The following is a 13,874-nucleotide window of genomic DNA, read 5'->3' as shown; positions in this document are numbered from 1 at the left end:
TGAAAAATGTATTAATTTAATAATATGTTAAGATTTGGGGTAGACAGTGACCAAAATATGTTATGTGAATTCATTTAAGTACATTAAAATAATTAATATTACATTTCAGATATTGTTTTGGATAAATTGCGTTTGTTTATTGTGAATATTTTGGTATTTTTAAAATCTGTTGTTGCTTCTTCACTAATGGTACGACAAACATTAAAAAAAAACATCTCCCTGTATATTATTTTAACATTTTCTTGTTGATATTCTTATAGGCATATCTGTAGCAAAACAAATATAAAATTAAACTCTTCCTGGCAAGGAATCGGTTGATGCACTTTTATTATTTTAACATTTTCTTGCAAATATTCTTATAATTATATCTCGAATATGCAAAAAACTTAAAAGTAAACACTCCCTGGCGGGGAATTGAACCCCGGTCTTCCGCGTGACAGGCGGAGATACTCACCACTATACTACCAAGGAATCGGTTGTTGATGCAGTTCTAGAATTGTTGAATGTTCTTGTTAATGTTCTTATATCTCAAATATGGTAGCAACAAATATAAAAGTAAACTCTCCCTGGGGGGAATTGAACCCCGCTCTTCCGCGTGACAGGCGGTGATACTCACCACTATACTACCAAGGAATCGGTTAATCAACTTTTAGTATTTTAACATTTTCTTGTAAATATTCTTATAATTAATTAGATGTCGAATATGCAAAAAACGTAAAAGTAATCTCTCCCTGGCGGGGAATTGAACCCCGGTCTTCCGCGTGACAAGCGGAGATACTCACCACTATACTACCAAAGAATCAGTTGATGCACTTTTAGAATTTTTTAATTTTCTTGTAAATATTCTTATAATCTCGAATATGGTAGCAAAAAATAAAATAGTAAACTCTCCCTGGCGGGGAATTGAACCCCGGTCTTCCGCATGACAGGCGGAGATACTCACCACTATACTACCAAGGAATCGGTTGTTGATGCAGTTCTAGAATTGTTGAATATATTCTTGTTAATGTTTTTATATCTTAAATATGGTAGCAACAAAAGTAAACTCTCCCTGGCGGGGAATTGATCCCTGGTCTTCCGCGTGACAGGCGGGGGGATACTCACCACTATACTACCAAGGAATCGGTTGATGCACTTTTAGTATTTTAACATTTTCTTGCAAATATTCTTCGGCCGATTTCTCGAATATGCAAAAAACATAAAGTAAACTCTCCCTGGCGGGGAATTGAACCCCGGTCTTCCGCGTGACAGGCGGAGATACTCACCACTATACTACCAAGGAATCGGATGATGCGCATCTAGAATTTTTAAATGTTCTTGTTAATGTTCTTATATCTCAAATACGGTAGCAAAAAATATAAGAGTAAACTCTCCCTGGCGGGAAGTGAACCCCGGTCTTCTGAAAAGACAGGCGGAAATACTCACCACTATAGGGGCCTATACTACCAAGGAATCGGTTGATGCACTATTAGTATTGAACCATTGTTTCACTATTTGCACCACCCAGAACACAGTGATTCTTCCAGTGAAATTTAAGTCACCTGTAAGAATTAACTGATTCCACAGATTTTAGAAATAGTGTTTTCAGCAGAAGAATTTGGTGGAGGCGATAGACGTTTGTTCATTACAACATAACTGTGTTTGTGAACATTAAAATTACATTATATCTAAGTATATTGGTGGCTGTAGGCCTAATAATTAAATTGTTTATTTTTAAACTTTACTTACTTATCGTTTAATTTTATTAAATTTAATTAATTGTTTCTATTGTAATTTTATTTTTGAAACTGTTTTATGAATTTGCAGCTCTTTTTTAGTTTTGAGTACCTTAACCACTAGGCGGCGCTATACAACAACTCGACAGCAAGCAGCAACATCACACATCATGCAACACATAACAATGAGAGAGGAGAGATAAAAAGAAAAGAAGAAGAGGTTCATCGGATGGTGACATCGGATCGGATGTATAAGGTAAACTACATTGTTGTTAATTTTAATTACGGGATAAAAGTATGCCTAGAATATCATAATTCCTCCTAGGCCTGCTAGCTTTTATAATCTATAGCTAACTAGGGCCTAGGCCTAGGCTAGGCCTACTAGTACTAGCTAGGCTAGTAGGCCTATTAGGCCTAGGCTAGGCCTATTAGGCTAGGGCTAGGGCCTACTAGGCCTAGCCTATGCCTCCTCTAGAGGCGCGCCCAGACTGCTAGCCTAGGCCCTGCTAGCCTAGGCCCTAGCGCCTTTTTACTAGCCTGGCTAGACTAGGGCCTATTAGGCTAGGGCCTATTAGGCTAAATAGCCAAGGCCTAGCTAGGCTAATAAGCCTAGGGCCTAGCTAATAGGCCTCTAGGCCTAGTAGGCCTAGCTAGGCTAGGCCTACTCTACTAGGCCTAACTAGGCCAGGCCTAAACTAACTCTACCCAGCTGGGCCGCCTAGGCTAGATAGATAAATAAATAAAACCGAGCACACGTAGCGTACCGTGTAAGCTGCAAACACACTGGATTATAGTGCTGAAATCAGCGATGTCCAGTCATCATTCTGAAGATTGAAGATTAGGCCTAGTAGTATGCCTAGAGCCTAGACTACGGTTAGTAATAGTAACCCCTATTCTAATAAGTAGGCCTAGGCTAGTCCCTCTTTTAAGGGAGTAAGATGTCACCTCTCTAACCTTCTATAGCTAGGCCTAAATACTAGCTTAACAGTTGTCCTACAATTTTGCTGATTGCCTAAAATAAAATCCAACAGTCAAAAAGACACAGTTGAAGCAGGGAGTTGTAAGAAGATTTACAACATCTGATTACCAGGAAACTCTCCAGCAACATAGAAAAAAGAAAATAATAATGAGATAGCCATTGAGATTCCATCATTCATATGTCAAAAAACCATTACGTCAATAACGGAACACAAACTTGCATAAATACACCCCGATTTTCTGTCGCACACAATGTCACAAGTACAGTTTTTGGCCCAGGACATTGAATAATTGGAACTGCCACCCGGTCTCAAAAAACCGCATTCGAACAGGCCCTCAGTAAATTCTTTAAAAATGTAATCAACTTAAATCAAGCACATGTACTGTAATCTGCGAAAATATGCTACTGTAGTCGAGCTATGTTTTTTCTGTTTGTTACGCTTTCCTGCACAGCATCGATCGAAGATGTCTTTCGTTTCGTAAAAAAGGCAAAGACTATAATGGCTAAATACATTTTCTATTTAGATAGGCACTACATTTGTAATTATTGTTGTTAATTGTTTATCTGGCAGAATGGATGCAATTGATTGGTCAATTGAAAATCTCTCATACATGCACATTTTTATAAACTATGTATAAAGTTTAACACTTCTTTTTTTCTGCGAACTGCGGCTAGGGATCTAGTGGTTTTGTAGGTTCGATTGTCGATCAATTAAACACAATTTAAAAATAAAATTCGCTTTTGTCTTTTAATACTCACCATCATCTTTACTCATCCTAAAATAAAAGAAATTTTTTTTTTTAAGATCGTCTCAGAGTTAGTGTATGTTTAATTGTGTAACAATAGGCAGTTGCATGGAACTCTAACCATGGCATATTTTTAATGACTACATGTTTTGTTTATGGTATAGATTAAAGCCCCATGCCATAAATTTTTTTAGATCTAATTTAAGGTCACAAACTATATTTAATGTAAAAATAATTACTATTATTGTCCTATTGCGATAACTTTTGTTGTCTTTAAAATAAGACGATATTTGGTGATGTGAGGCTTACACTACAGTATCTATGATACAATCTATGACAATAAAATATTCAACATCTTCCTTGTTGATGTTTGGTTTCATTATTAATAGTATACTATTTGGTTTCACTTTCTGATAAATTTTTATTAAATGTTTGCACAGTTCAGACATAAAAGCACAATATTCAGCATTATGACTGCTTACTGGCTAAACCCAGGGGCCCTGAACTACTGTAAGAGGCCTCAGAGCAGGGTCCGGACTATGGGGGCCTCGGAGCAGTTCCCTGAACTAAGAGGCCTCAGAGCAGGGCCCCGGACTAAGCAGCCTCAGGGCAGGGCCCCGGACTAAGGGGGCCCCAGAGCAGGACCCCGGACTAAGCAGCCTCAGAGCAGGGCCCCAGAAATAATACAATTCTGAATACACTAAAGTAAAAATGATTGTATCCAGTGATATTAATGGATACTTTTTCTGTATCTGAAAGAGTAAATTTGAATAAGAATATCATTGGTTGTCGAAAGAATTGTGGACACTAGGACAAGTTTTTATTCAGCAAACAGGGTTGTTTTTAAACTGAATTTGTATCTAGTTACTGATGATAGTACAGCCTGTAGTATAACTATAAATGATATTTAAATGAGTCATTTATTTTACCAGGTTGGTTACTCATACGTTTCAGACCTAGAAGGAAATGCGCAAGAATTTGTTTATAATGATAATTATGGGATTTCCTTTATTTCTAATTCTTGGTTTTTACCAGGGTATCTGTTAACATTGACCAACACTGAACCCATTACGGTTATCACAGATTTTAAACCCACACACAATAATCAGTGCACATAGAAGCTCCTTTCATAGTGATACCTACAGTAGGCTAGATAGATTAATTCTGACAACTTTTAATGGAAATTATTATATTATGTATTGAATAATATTAAAATGTTACTGTAGTTTGCATATGAATTGTACATTATGATGCATAATAATATAATCCTTCTTGGAAGTTAGTCTTGATCAACTTATTATAGGTACTGTAGTGTATTATTATTATTAAATTCTTTATTCACCAATGGCAAATTTGAGAAAACAAAAATAGCTTTTTTAGACCACAGAGACCTTTTTTATAAGGGTGTTACTGTTACGAATCTTAAGTTTCCCCATATTTTTTTAATGGCTGTTTATCTGAATATAGTGAGACTTTGGAGGCCGGAGTTGACCCAGAAAATGTACAGGGGACTGGTCCTGTAAGACTGCACAGTCACCTTTGCCAGAAAGAATTTATGAGAATTCTATACAATCATGCTACTTTACCCCTGCAAAATTAATATTGTTATCTGGTGTCATGTTACGCTTACCCAGCTGTTATAATACTTTAGACACCTTCACATTCGCATACATGTACCTATAACTAGGTTTCGTTTATGGCACTCTTGTGCCAGCACAAGAGTTGCTCCAAGTCTGTATTTATTGTCTTTTTTATGTCATTCCACACATCGTCGTTTTGATTTTTGTCTGAAAATACAAATAGAAACTCAAGTAATACACGTATGAAACGCCATATGTGCAAAAATATTTATATTTTTACCAATATTAAGACAAAACTCCGTCTGGAGCCCAGACTATGCCAGCACAAATTCTCAGGGTGCTTTATTTTGTAAACACATACTCAGACACCTTCACAGTTGGGTACAGTATAGGTACATATAACTGCTTGTTTTTTTCTGTTTAAAATACTTATAAATAGAGCATTATGAACAAGCATGAGATATTTATATCAATATGGAACAAGGCATATACAATTGTTTATTTATTTATTTATTTCGTTTTCTTTCAGTAGGGTATTGAATGTCAGGCTAGAAACACTCATTCTTTTCCACTATACTGTCTGTATTCATTGTTGCAAAACAGGAATAAACAGGATGGTATTTGAGTCCAATTGTGTAGTACATTCACAAGGAGCAAATATCCAATCCCTGCATGCTGCCAAACCACAAGGTTCTTCTATTCATATTTTCTATTCATATTTTCTGTTCATTGTCCTTTCTTTCATTTCAACAAATAGGTCAAGCATTAAAAAATGCATAGTCACTGCATAGGCTTTGTTGAGTAAGTACTGTATGGAGATGTAAATAATCTTTATTTCAAATAGGTTGTTTAATATTGTTTCATTTAATATTCAGTTCTGTATATTTTGTTATAAATTTGACTAGAGGCCTATATTGTTAAAGTTTTATTTTGCTTACTCTGGACGCATCTTCATTAAAAAATGTAGCTTCCAAATAAATTATTAATTATTGTAATTACAAGTTATTGCATGGTCTGTGTCTCTGTCGTAAGACCTGCGTAACAATTGAGAAAGACGATATTCTGTTTTTTTTTTATTTATAATTTTAACCTTGACTTTTTAATGATATAAATATACATTGTATGTTTTAATAATATAAATAGACATTTGTATGTTATAACAAAACTAAAGGACATTTTCATTTTTATTTTCTTTTAAATGAATTTCAATAACAAAAAAAGACCATGATACTGTAAGTACTGTATTATGAAATATTACATAGCCTATTAACGTGCTTGGTTGAGATGGCATCACATGATCCAAAACGTTGTAATTCACTATAGTAAATTTATTTCTTTATAATGACCGGTCTGTGACGTAACCGGATTGCATCAAGAGTTAAATACAGACAATCCGATTAATTGCTTACGAATAAAGGTAAATGTGATCTTCCAGAATCTTCAACTATTGTAGATTTTAAATATAATAAAAATTAATGAAAGAAATGGACTCATTTTCATCAACAACATTTCAGGCTGTATTTCACGAAGTTTGGTGATTTTTTTTTATTCAAATACAAATAAATCTTTTGGGTCTTGACTTATCTAGTAGTAGTGTGTTTACTGCAGTTTCCAATACCAACGCAATCACTTGGCAAAAGGCCTGCTGTATGATTAAATTTTAGCCTACCACCATAATCATTTTCTTTTCAGCCATCTGTTCAAATACAGAAGGAAAAATATAATTAAAAACACTTGCATGGAATTGGAATTTTAAAAAATAAAATTCATTTGCATCTGAAAACGAATAACGAACGAATCACTGGATGGATAAACTAATTTATAATTTATCGTCCTTTTACTAAGTTTTATTTGAGGCTTAAGGAGTGGAATTTTTATTTGCTTGACCATTGCATTAGGTCAGGATTGAACCCTGGACTATGGCATTGGAAGGCAAGCATGTTAATAACCACCAAGCTACAGCCTGTACTACTGTAACTATCAGTCCAGCCTAGCTTTGGCTTCCTGTAGAAAAAATGTCAGACCATAAACCGAATATATTTCTTTCCTATTTTTGAGTGTTTGTTAAACCCAAATCCAACGTTATGAACACATTCATGGAACAAATAATTTAAGTTATTCCTGACGTAACAAATTATTTTGTTTGCGTCAGGAATTAAAGTAGAAAGATGTTTACGACATAATTTGTCCCACCTGAGAATACTATACTCAATGTGCATAAAAATATTGGTACATATTATTACTACTACTAATTCATAATAAACAGAAACATTTAATTATTATTGTATCCACTTGATTGCATTATGAAAGAAATTAGAGCAATGAATACAATAATTAGCGCAATCTATAAAGTATAGCATATTTCATTTAATATCAAAATATTCAAACCACTCAGTTACTGTACATGTACATTGTAGAAATCAATAATTTTGTAATGCATAAAAAGAATTAATTTTGAATTCCCTGCTTGTAAGTTGTAATTTTTTATGTGATACTTACAGAGTTGTGTTCGAGTGTATGACTGTAAAGCTTTGTCTACACTATCAAACTAGTATGACAAAAAAAGTGTGATGTGCCCAAATATGGTAGTAATATGATTAAATATGGTAGTGATATGACATCATCATGTCTATATATGGGCATCGCATTTTGTTGTCACATAAAGTTTGATAGTGTAGCCAGAGTGGGTATTGCTAAACCCCGCAAACCCCCGCAAACCTCCAACAAAATATAGCAAACCCCATTGAACCAACTTAAAAGTGATTGAATCATGTAGTTTACAACCCACTGGGTATATCCATGTAAAAAAAATATTAAATTTCTACTGTTAACTACTTATTTTTGGGGTAAAACATCATTTTTTGGTCAAAAATTATTGCTAATTTTTAGCCAAAAGATGATGTTTTATCCCCAAAAAAGTAGTTAACAGTAGAAATGTAATAATTTATATACCCAGTGGGTCGTACACTACATTATTCAATCACTTTTATGTTGGTTCGGTGGGGTTTGCTATGGTTTTTTGGAGGTTTGCGGTGTTTAGCAATACCCGCCAGAGCTTAAGACTCATGAGCGAACTGCAAAATATAACTCCAATATCATGCAGTCAGATAGCAAGGCAGGGTCCTAGAATTATTATATATGCATAATATTCATTGTGTTTGTGTGTTTTATTGATAATATTTATTACATTACAGTACAACAATACAGCTTTTTCAATTATGTAACAAAAGGGTATATTTATCTTTTTTGTTGTCAATTTGATGAAATAATATTTCAAAATATAAAACAAAAAAGTAAAAAAAAGTATATAGTACATTTCTTGATAAAATAGTTTCAATTCTTGAACCCTCCTTGAGTCGGCTGATGGGGTCATCTTAATAATGCTACAGTATGGAGACATTTTGACTGCGGTCACCGTGTTCATTAGAGCAATGTATGTTGATAACATCAGACAAACTTGATGTGGACTTTAAACTGAATCAATTAATATTTAATCTTCCAAGTGCTAAACCAATTTATCATAATTGTATTATTTTAGGGAAGTTTGCCAAAGAAATGTAAAGCTGAATGTACAGACAATAGTGTACAGCAGTGGCATAAAATAGGAAGAATGCTGGAGCCCTTGGCGTTTTTAGCCTTTTTCAACATAATGCATGTTTTCTTCCTCTGGGCACTGCTCAGGGGCTCCCATAAGCTCCAGGGCCCCCATAAACTCCGAGGCCCCCATAAGCCTCGGGGCCCCTGGATTTTACCAGTGAGTGCTCATATTGTAGCACTAGCAGTGACGCTACTGGTGTACAGTATATTCTTGGTGTTTGTTGGGGCAATCATCACACTGTTTATTGCAGTGACTGCGTCGTAATCCCCTACATATAAACGAACAAACCTCTTATTTGTAGTTACTGCAGTAATTGTAGTAGAATAACTTAAGAATCCTTAGTTGTAACTGCAGTTATATAGAATATTTTTTACTGTAAATGATCCTTAAAATTAAATAGTTTGGAAAGCTGACCAACAAATGCATTCAGATTTTTTTAAATAAACAGTTTATTTAAAAAAATCTTTTAATTTATAATACTGTATAATTGTTATTTATTGAGTGAATAACAATGTAGGTCCATCTTTGACCTGGTTAAACCATAGCTTTAATTTCACAATGATCATTGTGAAATTAAAGCTATGGTTTAACCAGGGAGTTGTTATTAACAACTCCCTGGTTTAACTTAACCTAGAAAAGGGAATCCAACAATGGCTTTGAATTAGGGGAAAGTTGAAGTTTGATTACAATACAAAGGTGTACTGAGTGTATTATCACATGATCATTTGGCATAAAACAGTTTTCTGATTAATAAAAATTAAGCTAGATTTTGCCTTTTGCTCGTATGCAACAACGTAGCTTTCCAACGTTACCAATACCAAAGCATGCCACTATAAAGATACAGTACTGTACAGAAATGATGTTCAAAACAGTTGGTAAATTTATAACTATCCAATATATTTTGGTTGGTGGTTTTTGTAATGTAGTTTGTCTAATTGAAGCTGCTTAAAATATATGTTAGAATATTATTATAATATCCAACTGTGCAGTCCAGTAAAACCAATAATAAGATGGTTAAAAATAATGTATAAATAATGATTTGTATGCACTGCAAAAGTAACATACTGTACATTGAGATAGTATCAAACTAGGCGGCAGCCAAGTGATAAAATGGCTGTTGTACAAGAAATATTTCTTACAAAAAACGCCGCTTGACATTTTAAAATTATTCATTGTTCTTTCTTCAGATATATTATTAGTAATTTATAGAAAATATGTTTTTGTTACCATGGAAACGTGTAACAAAATACAAATATGTTCGTTAATCGCAAAAATACACAAAATCTAACATCTATTTAATTATAAATCACATCATGTTCATTTTGGTGGGTGTTAGTAATCTGGTTGTATTTCATTAAATAATTGATATTTCTGCTAATTTTTAACAGCATTTGAAAGAAGACATGTGTACCTTTCCAACAATGTATTATTTGCCAACAAATATTAATCTACTAATTAAAAAATGGCAATTTTGAACTTTAATGTTCTGTGTGTGTGTTTGACCTCAACCTGTACTGTAGGCATGCAACTGAATACCCTCTAGAGACAACGTGACTTCACAGTGGTACAAGTGAGAACATTCTTTGCGCAGTCTGTTGATTGGCTTCAACCAATCAAAGGGCGAGAATCCAAAATCGTTCAACCGTTGGCCTTCATAGACTCCCTTTTCCCAGACATTTTTTTAGGGACCTATAAATTATAGTCAAATTTAAAAATTTCCAAAACTGTCGGTCTTAAAACTATAGCTAACGCGATGATAAAGCTTCTTAATGAGTATTTCCTCTTCGGACATTGCTGGCTTAAGCCGCGGCGCGAAAAACTAAACATTCAGAACATATAAAATAAATATAGTACAGTCTGTATCTATCGCATTGTGTGTAATGGTCATAAGAAACAACATAGATTCTATATTTTTGTTTACCGCTTTATCGTTAGCTGCTTGTCTGTGTAAAATGGCCTTAATAAAAGGTGTATGTAAGTTAATTTGTTAACTGTGTAAGATTTCATTTGAATTAATTGTACATAAAATTGTACATTTTTTATTAAAAGTACAAATAGATTTTAAAATGGATTTTCTCACAATATTTATGATTTTCAATATGGCATTTTTAAGTAACAGAATAGATTATGTGTTATTTTTGTCTTGTAGGATGATGTGATTTGTACTTGTAGCAATTAGTGCTAGGGCTGATGACCTACAAACCTCTCACTTTCTTACTTTCTTGTTGCAGATAAAAGAATCAAAAGTAAGTTTAGTAGGTAGTTATTATGTAAATGTAATGTACCGTACATTAGCTGCTGTGTACAAAATATATTTGTTATATCAGTGAAAAGGTCCAGAATTTTACGTCAAGAAAATATGTTCATACCAAGTGAGTGGCCGAGCGGTTAAGACAGTGGGACTGTAATTACGTAACCATAACATTGGCAAGGTCCATAGTTCTGGTGGAAGACTAGTCTTCTCGGATAAGGGCTATAAACTGTAGGTCCAGTGTACACATCTAGCTCATGTGCACTAGTAAATGTTTCAAGACGAGTAGGGGGTTATCCCGGTGTACTAGTACATCACAGCCACTGATTATAACTGGGCCCTCTGGGAACCAGTCTTTGACTCAAGAGGTTGCCCAGTATAAATAAAATATTTCAATTCAACCAGGGAATAATTTTATTTTAAAAATTTAGTTTAATAATATTGCTAAATCAAACTGAATTTTAAGTCTACAAACATAGTGTTGTATTATATTTTTATTGTTATTTAATTTTATAAATGTGTAGATTAGCAGTTTAAAGGTAGTTTTGTATAGGTTTTGGCGAAATTATTTCCTGGTAACAATTTGTTTTAATTTATCCTTGTTTTCCTTTCATGTTAAAGCTGTTGGTTGTCGTACTCGTAATTCCAAATGTAATCTTCTTTATGTGCCGTATTGTCGTGTTAATGTTACCAAGAATGGATTTATTTCACGTATTTGTCTTCTTTTTAATAATTGTGTTGTTAAAGATAATTCTATTGATCTCTTTTTAGTTATCCGCACTTGGCGGATAACTCCTTGTTATTGTATGGGATCAATATTTTTGGTTATCCGCAACGAAGTTGCAGGATAACCTCTTGTGATTGTACGAAATCATCAACATCAACTTTTTATTTTTCTTCTTTCTTTCTGTATGATTTTTGTGTAACGCTTTTCTCTAAAACTTGCAAACATAACATTTTGTTACCTATGTTAACATTTTGAAATTTATGTAACGTCGTCAAGCGAAGCTTTTCATGATGTTTACAATTGCGCAACGTGACGTACGCGCGATTTAACGATTTTCTCGTATTTAACATATATCGAAAACCAAATAACATTTTAAAGTGAAACTTTGCAAAAGTTTAATTTATATCATGCGCTAACTTTCTGTTGAAAAAAAATTGCGTGTTTTACACAAAGTTACGCGCGCACGCGCATTTAAAATTTCAAAATGCGCAAAATTAATTTATAATCAACTTTCTACGCGTTTCATGTCGTTTTAAGCATGTCAAAAATTCCCACGCGTGCGCACATTTTTACGTGTGCGGTGCGCACGTAGCATGGAAAACGATTTTTTTTCGCGTGATTTATGTTTTTCCAGCTTTTTCTAGTAATTTTACCAAATTTTAAACAATTTCGACTTAAAGATACGTCATACGAGCACGTCGAATTGGACAATTTGCGCGCGTTTTTTATGAAAATGTTAAAAAATTCGTTTAAAATATGCCTTTTTTTAAACAGTCGTAATTTCTAAACTAGAAGGTCAACTTTTTGTGGATGGGATATTCTGGAAGTAGATGAGTTGTAGATATCGGATCAGGTATTAATATGGCTAACCGGACATTTTGACGTCATCGTATGGCCACGCGAATAGAAAATTTAGGATTTTTGTATCTTTCGTCATAGCTCATCACATTGAATAGAGCGCATCTCCACTTATCCGTTTTCCATTTTCACCCCGATTTTGACATTGTCTAGGTCAATCAACTATCTTTCGCATGAGTTAAAAATATTTTAATTTTTTTGACGTCATCATGCCTAAAAATTAATATCACGTGTGGCAGTAATTTCATCTTTACAGTAAATTTTAATCTGTTATAGCTCGTAAGAATAAAATGTGATAATCACGATTAAAACTTTTTCTGGAAGCTATTGGATTGTAGATACGAAATTATGTAAAAATGTTGCCAATCGGATGTTGTGACGTCATCATATGGCCAGTTAAATAAAAAAGGTCGTATTTTCATCTTTTGCGTCATAATTCATTACATTTAAAAGAGCGCGCATCAATATTTCACGTATTCAAATTTCTTCTACACGTTAATACGTTGTTGCTGAGATAATTTGCTTTCGGAATTACTACCTTCGCGTTTCATTTTAAAACCGTCAACATGTTAAAAATTGCAATAAATAGCGGGTCCCGTAATTTCACCTATTCTACACTGTATGTGATATGGATACAGATTATACTGTCTATACTATATATGGATTTAAATAATAAAATTCAGCAATAACAACATATCATATTCTTCAGTTCAGGTCATAATGCCAACGTGAACACTTCCTTTTGTCCTCAACCTATCTCCTTAATGTTAATGTTTCACCACTTGCGCGGCGGATAACCAAACTCGTCAAAGTGACGAGTTACATGTCTAGTTTTCTGTATTATTCTTCTTTCTTTCTCGCTATTTTTGTGTAGAGCGTTTCTCTAAAATGTGTAAACATAACATTTTATAACTTTGACAACCTGTGGGCATTTACGTGAAGTTGTGCACCTCCTATTTTTGAATTACGTCAGAGTTGCGCAACGTGACTTACGCGCGATTTTATGATTTTTTATGATTGATCATAGATTAAAAACTAAAAGTGATTTTTAATTGACACTTTGTGAAAGTTTAATTTATATCATGCGCTAACTTTCTGTTGGAAAAAAATTGCGTGTTTTACACAAAGTTACGCGCGCACGCGCATTTAAAATTTCAAAATGCGCAAAAATAATTTCTAATCAACTTTCTACGCGTTTCATGTCATTTTAAGCATGTACAAAATTACCGCGCGCGCGAAAAATATTACGCGCACGGTGCGCATAGAGCATGAAAATCATGTTTTTTTCTCTTGAATTGTGATTTTCCAGCCTTTCCTAGTCATTTTCAAAAAGATTGACATCATTTCAAATTAAAATTACGTCATACGAACACGTTGATTTAGCCCATTTGCGCGCGTTTTAGTTGAAAAAGTTACAAAA

At 33.9% G+C, this 13,874-nt stretch overlaps 1 protein-coding gene and 4 non-coding genes across 5 annotated transcripts in view; 1 reads left to right on the top strand and 4 right to left on the bottom strand.

Moving 5' to 3' along the window:
* Positions 1 to 399: 399 nt before the first annotated feature.
* Positions 400 to 471, bottom strand: Trnad-guc (transfer RNA aspartic acid (anticodon GUC)). Its single transcript has one exon. It is a non-coding gene; the product is annotated as a tRNA-Asp (tRNA).
* Positions 472 to 727: 256 nt separating this feature from the next.
* Trnad-guc (transfer RNA aspartic acid (anticodon GUC)) lies at positions 728 to 799 on the bottom strand. The gene has a single exon. It is a non-coding gene; the product is annotated as a tRNA-Asp (tRNA).
* Positions 800 to 888: 89 nt separating this feature from the next.
* Positions 889 to 960, bottom strand: Trnad-guc (transfer RNA aspartic acid (anticodon GUC)). Its single transcript has one exon. It is a non-coding gene; the product is annotated as a tRNA-Asp (tRNA).
* Positions 961 to 1,210: 250 nt separating this feature from the next.
* Positions 1,211 to 1,282, bottom strand: Trnad-guc (transfer RNA aspartic acid (anticodon GUC)). Its single transcript has one exon. It is a non-coding gene; the product is annotated as a tRNA-Asp (tRNA).
* A 621-nt stretch (positions 1,283 to 1,903) lies between these two features.
* LOC140063230 (patched domain-containing protein 3-like) overlaps positions 1,904 to 13,874 on the top strand; it is a 42,884-nt gene continuing 30,913 nt past the window's right edge. The window contains exons 1-2 of the mRNA XM_072109731.1: positions 1,904 to 1,971; positions 10,768 to 10,864. The gene's annotated coding sequence lies outside the window, so the exon portion shown is untranslated. The remainder of the gene's footprint in view (positions 1,972 to 10,767; positions 10,865 to 13,874) is intronic.

Source organism: Antedon mediterranea, chromosome 11, assembly GCF_964355755.1.
Source record: "Antedon mediterranea chromosome 11, ecAntMedi1.1, whole genome shotgun sequence".
In the NCBI taxonomy this organism is placed as follows: Eukaryota; Metazoa; Echinodermata; class Crinoidea; order Comatulida; family Antedonidae; genus Antedon; species Antedon mediterranea.
The sequence above is the reverse complement of the archived record's forward strand: the minus strand, read 5'-3'. Positions and strand labels throughout refer to the sequence as shown.